Genomic DNA, 11050 nt, shown 5'->3' with positions numbered 1-11050 from the left:
TGGTACATCCATGCCAATGATTATGTCCAATTCTCTGTTGTTTCCTACATTATCAGTTGCTTATGTCATGTTAATCAAAATGTATTATATTGGGTCTCTGTTGAATAGTCTCACCCCCACAACATTTAGGCACAAGCTCAAGTCTTTACATGCAAAATGGTTGAACAAGTTATAATAATATGTCAAGCATATTGCTATATATATATATATATATATATATATATATATATATATATATATATATATATATATATATATAAATATATATAGCAGATAGATGTTAATTTTTTGCACCAAAAAAAAAACTAACTCTATATATATATATATATATATATATATATATATATATATATATATATATATATATATATATATATATATATATATATATATATATGTACACACTATATAGCCCAACGAGTCATTGATTGATGATTTAAAACTCCGGACTAGTTTTCTTGCGTGCGTCCGTTTTTAACGCGCCTCAACTATCATATAGTCTGACATTTATGACAGTTTTGATCTTACAGTGTGAACATGGCTTACAGCACTGATTATGTTTGAACAACCTGACAAGGAACAATCGTGAAGGACTATAATACATCTGACAGTGTGCACCCGGGTTTAGTTTGTTGCGGCCGCGACATAAAGTTACTTTTGGGAAAGCGAGTGTGTTGTGCCATGAGATCTTTTGAGGGGAACGACATCTTTTTGTTCGCTTAAAGTGATGGTTAACCCCAAAATTAATATTGTTATTTACTCGCCCAATGTGTGTGTGTGTGTGTGTGTGTGTGTGTGTGTGTGTATATATATATATATATATATATATATATATATATATATATATATATATATATATATATATATATACAGTCTTGTTCAAAATAATAGCAGTACAATGGCCCTCATTTATCAAAAGTGCGTACACCAAATTTCCAGCGTACACCCAAACCCACGGTGACTTTGAGATTTATCAATATGGGCGTTGGCGTACGGCACGCTCCAATCCTACGCCAGCTCAGGAGGTGGTGTACGCACGTTTGAGTTAGTGCGAAAATGCAATGCAAGAAAATGCAAGAAAAACAATAACACCACAAAACGCACTGACAAATATATGCTAGGCCTATATTATAACCCACTGTAAAAAAAAAAAAAAAAAAAAAAACAAGAACATAGTAATTATAACCTTCAGTGTTTATTTTTGTGCAACATGGACTTCAATGTTTAATTTGTGTGACACCAAGCATTTGATTTTTTAGGCATGTATTCCTCCAGTCGCGAGCCTGTGCACTTTACCTGACGGTTCGGGGTTATGCCCGGCAGCTGCGCACAGACTGGGACTGAAAATAATTCAGACTGTCAAAATAATAAAAATGACCTTCTTCTTCTTTAAATAATAGTAATAATAATAATAAAAAAATAATAACGACATTCTTCTTCTAAATAACAATAAGCGTCATTAATAATAAAAACATAATAATAATACGAATCTTACAAATTGTCATGCAGTTATTAATGTGAATGAATGGTGCTCCACATCACATCATCATCACTATCGTACACCCCAATAGTCTACCTACATGTGCCGTGATACGAAATTAAATGCTAATTGTTTCAAAATCATTGTTCTGTAAAATAATGCATTGTGATAATTTCTCATCCAAACTGCTATTTAAACTGCTGGAGTGCACTTCTCCACCCCCACACTGTTACTCGTTATTTGGGTCCATATTTGTTTTTGTAGGTGCCTTTAATCCCACTCTTTAAACTCCCAAATAAAACAATTTCGCTTTTTTCCACTTCCCTGGTGATCGGCTCGATGGGCGCGTCTCAATCATCTCACTAGTTCAGTAGTCAGAGCACTGATCAGGGAGTCAGCCCATTGACTTATGTCCTAATCAGTGCCCTGACTAGTGGACTAGTGAGATGATTGAGACGCACCCGATCTCCACGTCGGAGAAGTTTCGCTTCTTTGCCGTCTTCCGTGTGTTCATGGCGTAAAATGAGGGCGTGGGGGAGGCGGAGACTTGAATATATAGGGGCGTGTTATTCTAATGACGATCGTTTTCAGCCGCGGCATTTATCAAGGGCAGGTAAAGCGTACACCTGGATTGCAGAGGTGCGCACAGTTTCATAAATCAGGCGGTGAGAGGAGTGTAAGCATAATCTTACGCCAACATATACGCCCGTTTCTGCGCAAGATTGATAAATGAGGGCCAGTGTGACTAACCAGAATAATCAAGGTTTTTCGTATATTTTTTTATTGCTACGTGGCAAACAAGTTACCAGTAGGTTCAGTAGATTCTCAGAAAACAAACAAGACCCAGCATTCATGATATGCACGCTCTTAAGGCTGTGCAATTGGGCAATTAGTTGAAAGGGGTGTGTTCAAAAAAATAGCAGTGTGGCATTCAATCACTGAGGTCATCAATTTTGTGAAGAAACAGGTGTGAATCAGGTGGCCCCTATTTAAGGATGAAGCCAACACTTGTTGAACATGCATTTGAAAGCTGAGGAAAATGGGTCGTTCAAGACATTGTTCAGAAGAACAGCGTACTTTGATTAAAAAGTTGATTAGAGAGGGGAAAACCTATAAAGAGGTGCAAAAAATGATAGGCTGTTCAGCTAAAATGATCTCTAATGCCTTAAAATGGAGAGCAAAACCAGAGAGACGTGGAAGAAAACGGAAGACAACCATCAAAATGGATAGAAGAATAACCAGAATGGCAAAGGCTCAGCCAATGATCACCTCCAGGATGATCAAAGACAGTCTGGAGTTAACTGTAAGTACTGTGACAGTTAGAAGACGTCTGTGTCAAGCTAATCTATTTTCAAGAATCCCCCGCAAAGTCCCTCTGTTAAAAAAAAGGCATGTGCAGAAGAGGTTACAATTTGCCAAAGAACACATCAACTGGCCTAAAGAGAAATGGAGGAACATTTTGTGGACTGATGAGAGTAAAATTGTTCTTTTTGGGTCCAAGGGCCACAGGCAGTTTGTGAGACGACCCCCAAACTCTGAATTCAAGCCACAGTACACAGTGAAGACAGTGAAGCATGGAGGTGCAAGCATCATGATATGGGCATGTTTCTCCTACTATGGTGTTGGGCCTATTTATCGCATACCAGGGATCATGGATCAGTTTGCATATGTTAAAATACTTGAAGAGGTCATGTTGCCCTATGCTGAAGAGGACATGCCCTTGAAACGGTTGTTTCAACAAGACAATGACCCAAAACACACTAGTAAACGGGCAAAGTCTTGGTTCCAAACCAACAAAATTAATGTTATGGAGTGGCCAGCCCAATCTCCAGACCTTAATCCAATTGAGAACTTGTGGGGTGATATCAAAAATGCTGTTTCTGAAGCAAAACCAAGAAATGTGAATGAATTGTGGAATGTTGTTAAAGAATCATGGAGTGGAATAACAGCTGAGAGGTGCCACAAGTTGGTTGACTCCATGCCACACAGATGTCAAGCAGTTTTAAAAAACTGTGGTCATACAACTAAATATTAGTTTAGTGATTCACAGGATTGCTAAATCCCAGAAAAAATTTTTTTTTGTACAAAATAGTTTTGAGTTTGTACAGTCAAAGGTAGACACTGCTATTTTTTTGAACACACCCCTTTCAACTAATTGCCCAATTGCACAGCCTTAAGAGCGTGCATATCATGAATGCTGGGTCTTGTTTGTTTTCTGACAATCTACTGAACCTACTGGTAACTTGTTTGCCACATAGCAATAAAAAATATACTAAAAACCTTGATTATTCTGGTTAGTCACATTGTACTGCTATTATTTTGAACAAGACTGTATATATATATATATATATATATATATATATATATATATATATATATATATATATATATATATATATATATATATATATATAAAATGAGAGAGAGTTTTTTTTTTGTGCAAAAAAAAATAATGAATAAATTCCAATCTCAACCTGGCTAATGATAAATTACATTGATTAAAAAAAGTGACAATAAATTATGACAGAATTATATTTTTGGTTGAACTATCCCTTTAGTTTAAGATGTATTTTAATCATAATTATGCAGACGTAGCTTCCAGGTTGTATTTCTGTTAACATTATTTAAATGTAACTTTTTATTGCAGGTGCAGTCAGTTGAAAAAACGCCAGTCCCAGCAACACACTTCCAACACTGATGAGTGTCACAATTCACCAGTGTGAGTGCCCGTGCTCACCACCAGAGGGCACTCCAATCCGGACTGTCACTCTAGCATAAACTACATTACCCATTATCCTTTGCCCGGACTCATTAGCACTCACTGAGTCTTATTATTCTGTTTTCCGCCTGGTTATCTCTGTTATTCACTGTGAAGTCGTGTTTTGTGTACACTGCATTTCTGAGCATTTTCCTCGGTTTCATGTCTCTTGGTTTGTTGGACTTCTTGCCAGTTTCCCGGATTACCCGTTTGCCTGTCTCTCCTGTCATGTTTGCCTTTTTGAACTGTTTGCTTGTGTATGACCTTTTGCCTGCTTTTGACTATGATTGTGGATTACCCTCTTAATAAATACTGCATTTGGATCTCCTACATTCTGTCTCAGAGCGGTTCTTTACAATTAGAGACTTTTTTTCTCTTGTGAAGTTGTTGTTTGTTATCTTTAGCAAGTTACTGTGAATAATATTCAAAGAGTCTAGACTGAATTTTACACCAAATTTCAAGTGTGTATAATGCTAAACTAGCAATGAGAGTTAAAGTAGGCTTGACTTCCGGTTGAACGGGCACGCTGGCGCGTTTTGGCTGCCGCTCCTTTCTCCCGACAATTTACTTGGTTTAAATGGGTATTTTTGCTTTTTGTTTTCCTTAAAGTTTACCATCGTGATGTGGAATCGCGTTAGAGTTATTGGATTTCTGCTGCTATCTCTGGGTGTTTGCGGATCATTAGTCATCAACAACTGTGTGACCCAGGACTTACACAATTGTGATGTTGGTATTTGCATGGACACCTCTACCATGGTCTTAAGGTACACTTCTCGTCAGCTGCTGGACCTTAATGGGAATTATGCTTTGGGGACTGAACCACACTCGCTTTGTAATACCTATGGAATTCTTCGCCTAAAACGTTACCTACATCGATCATCTCGGTGTGGGTACCTAGATTCAACTCAAAACAATGTTTTTTATCCGATTGCACAGCGTAAACTGCTGTAGTCGCCATGGAGACCAACGGGGGCTGATTTTAATCACCTGACAGACATACGTGAGGAGGCTACATCTGGCTTGGCTGCTCCGGTGCGATTGTTGAAATCTGCACTGATAAATGTGCGCTCGATTAATAACAAAGCCTTGACTGTATCTGACCTAATCAAAGATCAAGACTGGGATCTCATTTGCTTAACAGAAACCTGGCATAAAGAGTCTGATGGTCTTCTTTTTAATGAACTGACTCCGGAGGGATATGGATTATGTGATCTCCCGCGCTCAACGGGTAGAGGAGGTGGTATCATTGTGCTGTTTAAACAGCCTCTTGGACCATGTTCTGTGGATATCCCTTCGTTCACCTCATTTGAATGCCTTGCCTTAAGTGTTTCTGCTGCTTTATCTACAGTCATTGTGACCGTGTACAGGCCTCCCAAGGGTAACAAAGAATTTACATCTGACTTTGCTGAACTACTTTCTGTGTTGGTTTTAAAATTTCAGAGAATTCTAATTCTTGGTGATTTGAATATTCACATGGACAAAAAAGACACTTCAGCAATGAGAGACTTTACATCTTTATTAGAGTGCTTTGAGCTACACCAAGTGGTGGACTGTCCGACGCACAACAGAGGCCACATATTAGATCTCGTGATTCAAAATGGTATATTTGTGTCTCAATTGTCAGTATCTGATTTTGGGCTATCTGATCACTTAGCCATACTATTCAAATTGGAGCTTCCTGTTATACCTTCTCCTACTTCTCGTATTATTCATTACCGCAAGTGGAGATCCATCGTGCCCACTGACTTCTCAGACTTTATTAATTCTGGTACTAGCTGTATTATACCATCTGATGCATTGGATGACAAAGTAAAAAAGCTGCATACAATTCTTTCATCCGGCCTGGATACTTTTGCTCCCCTGAAGTCACGTGCTGTCTCTTTTAAACGATCTGCCCCATGGTATAATAATGATCTGCGCGCAATGAAAACTCAGGGTCGCAAAATGGAGCGCAGATGGCGCTCTACTGGTTTAACAGTGTATCATCAGGCTTGGAAAGAAAGCTTGGGTGAATATAGGACTGAAATGGCATCGACAAGGTCTACTTACTTTTCCCAAATAATTTTAAGTAATCAAGATAACCCAAAAAAATTGTTTAATTCAATCAATAATCTTTTAAACAGAAATAATTTCCACTGTTTCTGCTTCTGTTCAATTATGTAACAGGTTCCTTGTGTTTTTTGCCAATAAGACAGAGGGGATAAGAGATCAGATTATTGCTACAAATACAAGTGTTACCCCAAAACAAAATAACATAGAATTCTTTGGTGATAATCTTTCAGAATTCGCCATAGTAGATTCTCAATCCTTATGTAATGTGGTTCTAAAAATGAAGGCTACCACCTCAATTGTTGATCCTATACCATCTAAGTTGTTTCAGTCATGCTTTGCTTCATTATGTCCGGCTGTTTTAAGTATTATAAATGATTCGTTGTCTTCCGGTGTTGTGCCATCAGCACTTAAAGTTGCCGCTGTTACCCCTGTTCCAAAAACAAATAGCCATGACTTTGAGAACTTAACAAATTTCCGTCCCATCTCTAATCTGCCTTTTATGGCTAAAATCTTAGAACGTATTGTTGCATCTCAATTGCTCTCTCATCTGTCTGAAAATAACCTTTTTGAACCTCTTCAATCTGGTTTTCGTAAAATGCATAGCACTGAGACAGCATTAGTTAAAGTCACAAATGACTTATTGATGGCTTCCGATGCTGGACACTTATCAATATTGATTTTGCTTGATCTCAGTGCCGCTTTTGACACTATTGATCATTGTACCTTACTTTCTCGTCTAAAGTCTGTCTTTGGTGTATCTGACTCCGCTCTGAGCTGGTTTAAGTCTTATTTTTCAGATCGCAAACAATTTGTTGTGCTGGGTGGCTGCAGATCTGAGGTTGGCTTGGTAAAATATGGTGTACCTCAGGGTTCAATTTTAGGTCCTTTACTTTTTAGCCTTTATATTTTTCCTCTTGGCCAACTTTTGAGGTCTCTTGGTCTCGATTTCCATTTTTATGCTGATGACACCCAGATATACATTCACTCAAATTCTGATGTTACTTTGGCTGCTGCACATCTTTCTGACTGTATCACAGATATAAAGAATTGGATGTCTGCAAATTTTCTATGTCTAAATAGTGATAAGACAGAAGTGTTGCTTATTGGTTCGCCCTACCAGTTACGCAGAGTGAACCCGGGAGCCTTGCAGGTGGATGGCTCTGTTATACAGTTCCAATCTAAATTAAAAAATCTGGGAGTAATTTTCGATTCTAATCTAACATTTGAACTTCATGTACGTAATACTGTTAAAGTTTCTTTCTTCCATCTCAGAAATATATCCAGATTACGGTCCATGCTGTCTTTTCCTGTAGCTGAAAAATTAATAAATACTCTGGTTTTCTCCAGAATTGATTACTGTAATGCCTTGTTAGCAGGTGCATCGAAATCTATTTTGCACAAGCTTCAATGGGTACAAAATTCTGCTGCACGTATTCTGACTAGGACAAGACATAGAGATCATATAAAACCTATTTTAGAGACCTTGCACTGGCTACCGGTGAAGTTTCGTGTTGATTTTAAGATCCTTATGCTGACGTACAAGGCATTAAATGGACTTGCTCCACAATATCTTTCTGAGCTTTTAACACCTTACATTCCGACACGTAATCTACGCTCGGCCGACGCTGGTCTTTTAGTTGTTCCGGTAACGCACCAAAAAAAAATGGGTGATAGGGCGTTCTCTGCAGTTGCCCCTAAATTATGGAATTATCTGCCTGCCAACATTAGAAATGCACCATCCTTGAATATGTTTAAATCGTTACTCAAAACGTATTATTTTAAGGAAGCATTTGGGTGAAAGGGGATTTCCTGTGGTTGGTTAAGAGATGTATTTTATGAGTTTGCTATGTCTTTTTTTTTATTTTTTTATTTTTTTATAATTATTATTATTTATTATTATTATTTTATTTATTTTTTAATATTGTGTTTACCATCCCTGTTTTATCTGTCTTGATTTTACAAATGTCAAGTGCTCTGAGAATTTACTTTTAAAAGCGCTATATAAAATAAAGTTATTAAAGTAGAACGGAGGACCCTTCTACTTTAACTCTCATTGCTAGTTTAGCATTATTGCTAGTTGTGGTTTGTATCCTTCACTAATGCTTCTGTAGTAGAGCATTTGAAAACGTCAAAGCTCTCTTGTTGACTGCTCCCGTGCTCGCTGCACCAGACTTCAACAAACCGTTTCAGCTTGCTGTAGATGCCAGCAATGTAGGTGCTGGTGCCGTACTTTTACAATCAGGAGCAGACAACATAAACCATCCCGTGAGTTTCTTCTCCAGGAAGTTTAATTCTGCCCAGAGAAAGTATTCCACTATTGAACAAGAGACTTTGGCCTTAGTCCTAGCCATTCATCACTTCGAAGTGTATTTAGGCTCTACAGTACATCCAGTTAAGGTCTATACTGACCATGACCCACTCAAATTCCTCAGTCGCATGTACAATTCAAATCGTAGGTTAATACGCTGGAGACTATTGACTCAACCGTCCGGGGAATAGACTGTTATTGCCGACGCGTTGTCTGGGGTGGATGCTTAATATTAAGATGTAGATAGAGTTTTGCCGTTTGTAAAAAAAACCCAAAAAACAATGATTCTTGTTAAGAATTGCATGTGTCCTTTTTAATTGTAAAGTCCTAAAATTTTCTGGCCTGTGTGGCCTAAAAAACTAGGTTATAATTAATAAAGAAATATATTTATATTTTTTGCGTTATTCTAGTTATCTTCACAAGCAGGTCCGTCTACCATCGGTGGTAATGATTTTTTGTATCTGGAACTCTATTGTCTGGTTTGGTTCGAACAGTGAGTTGAACACAGAACAAAAAGAGTTTACAATGTATGGCGACAGGTCACCATTTTGGGGTGAGGGTGTTACGTCCCTCATCTCTGTGGTTGTTGCTACACGTGTTTGAATGAGTGAGTCCATGCAGTGTGTGTCTCTTGATTGCAGATGAGCCACACTTGAGCGGAGCCTGTGTTAGTACTATAAAAGATTTCCTGGAGCATTTCAGGGCGCGCACACGGATCCTTGAGAGTCTGCACAATCGTGCTCATCTGCTGGCTTTGGTTGCCGTTCAGCCGTCCACCCAGTAGAAAACGTTCCGTAGTTATGGTTGTTTTTTTGTTGTTTATTGTTAAACTATCTTTAAGATCCACTCTGTTAAATAAAATACCCCTATATTATTAGTGGTACGAGCTGGTTTGTGTGCCTCTCTCCATTATGTTAAGGGTGGTGTCCGACCGCCCGTAACAGTAATGATAAAAATTAAACTTTCATATATTTTAGATTCATTGCACACCAACTGAAATATTTCAGGTCTTTTATTGTTTTAATACTGATGATTTTGGCATACAGCTCATGAAAACCCCAAAAATGTGCATATTTCATCCGACCAATAAAAGAAAAGTGTTTTTAATACAAAAAAAGTCAACTATCAAATAATTATGTTCAGTTCTGCACGCAACTCTTGGTGGGGAAACCTTTAGCAGAAATGACTGCTTCAGTGCGGCGTGGCATGGAGGCGATCAGCCTGTGGCTCTGCTGAGGTGTTCTGGAGGCCCAGGATGCTTCGATAGCGGCCTTAAGCTCATCCAGAGTGTTGGGTCTTGAGTCTCTCAACTTTCTCTTCACAATATCCCACAGATTCTCTATGGGGTTCAGGTCAGGAGAGTTGGCAGGCCAATGGAGCACAGTAATACCATGGTCAGTAAACCATTTACCAGTGGTTTTGGCACTGTGAGCAGGTGCCAGGTCGTGCTGAAAAACCAAATCTTCATCTCCATAAAGCTTTTCAGCAGATGGAAGCATGAAGTGCTCCAAAACCTCCTGATAGCGAGCTGCATTGACCCTGCCCTTGATAAAACACAGTGGACCAACACCAGCAGCTGACATGGCACCCCAGACCATCACTGACTGTGGGGACTTGACACTGGACTTCAGGCATTTGGGCATTTCCTTCTCCCCAGTCTTCCTCCAGACTCTGGCACCTTGATTTCCGAATGACATGCAAAATTTGCTTTCATCCGAAAAAAGTACTTTGGACCACTGAGCAACAGTCCAGTGCTGCTTCTCTGTAGCCCAAAAGTGTCTTGACCTGGGGAATGTGGCACCTGTAGCCCATTTCCTGCTCACGCCTGTGCACGGCGGCTCTGGATGTTTCTCCTCCAGACTCAGTCCACTGCTTCCGCAGGTCCCCCAAGGTCTGGAATCGGTCCTTCTCCACAATCTTCCTCAGGGTCCGCTCACCTCTTCTCGTTGTGCAGCGTTTTTCCCCACACTTTTTCCTTCCCACAGACTTCCCACTGAGGTGCCTTGATCCAGCACTCTGAGAACAGCCTATTCGTTCAGAAATGTCTTTCTGTGTCTTCCCCTCTCGCTTGAGGGTGTCAATGATGGCCTTCTGGACAGCAGTCAGATTGGCAGTCTGACCCATGATTGCGGTTTTGAGTAATGAACCAGGCTGGGAGTTTTTAAAAGCCTCAGGAATCTTTTGCAGATGTTTAGAGTTAATTAGTTGATTCAGATGATTAGGTTAATAGCTCGTTTAGAGAACCGCTTCATGGTATGCTCATTTTTTGAGACAGGAATTTTGGGGTTTTCGTGCGCTGTATGCCAAAATCATCAGTATTAAAACAATAAAAGACCTGAAATATTTCAGTTGGAGTGCAATGAATCTAAAATATATTAAAGTTTAATTTTTATCATTACATTATGGAAAATAATGAACTTTATCACAATATGCTAATTTTTTGAGAAGGACC

The sequence above is a fragment of the Pseudorasbora parva genome, chromosome 18 (genome assembly GCF_024679245.1).
Source record: "Pseudorasbora parva isolate DD20220531a chromosome 18, ASM2467924v1, whole genome shotgun sequence".
NCBI classification, from domain to species: Eukaryota; Metazoa; Chordata; class Actinopteri; order Cypriniformes; family Gobionidae; genus Pseudorasbora; species Pseudorasbora parva.
The sequence above is the reverse complement of the archived record's forward strand: the minus strand, read 5'-3'. Positions refer to the sequence as shown.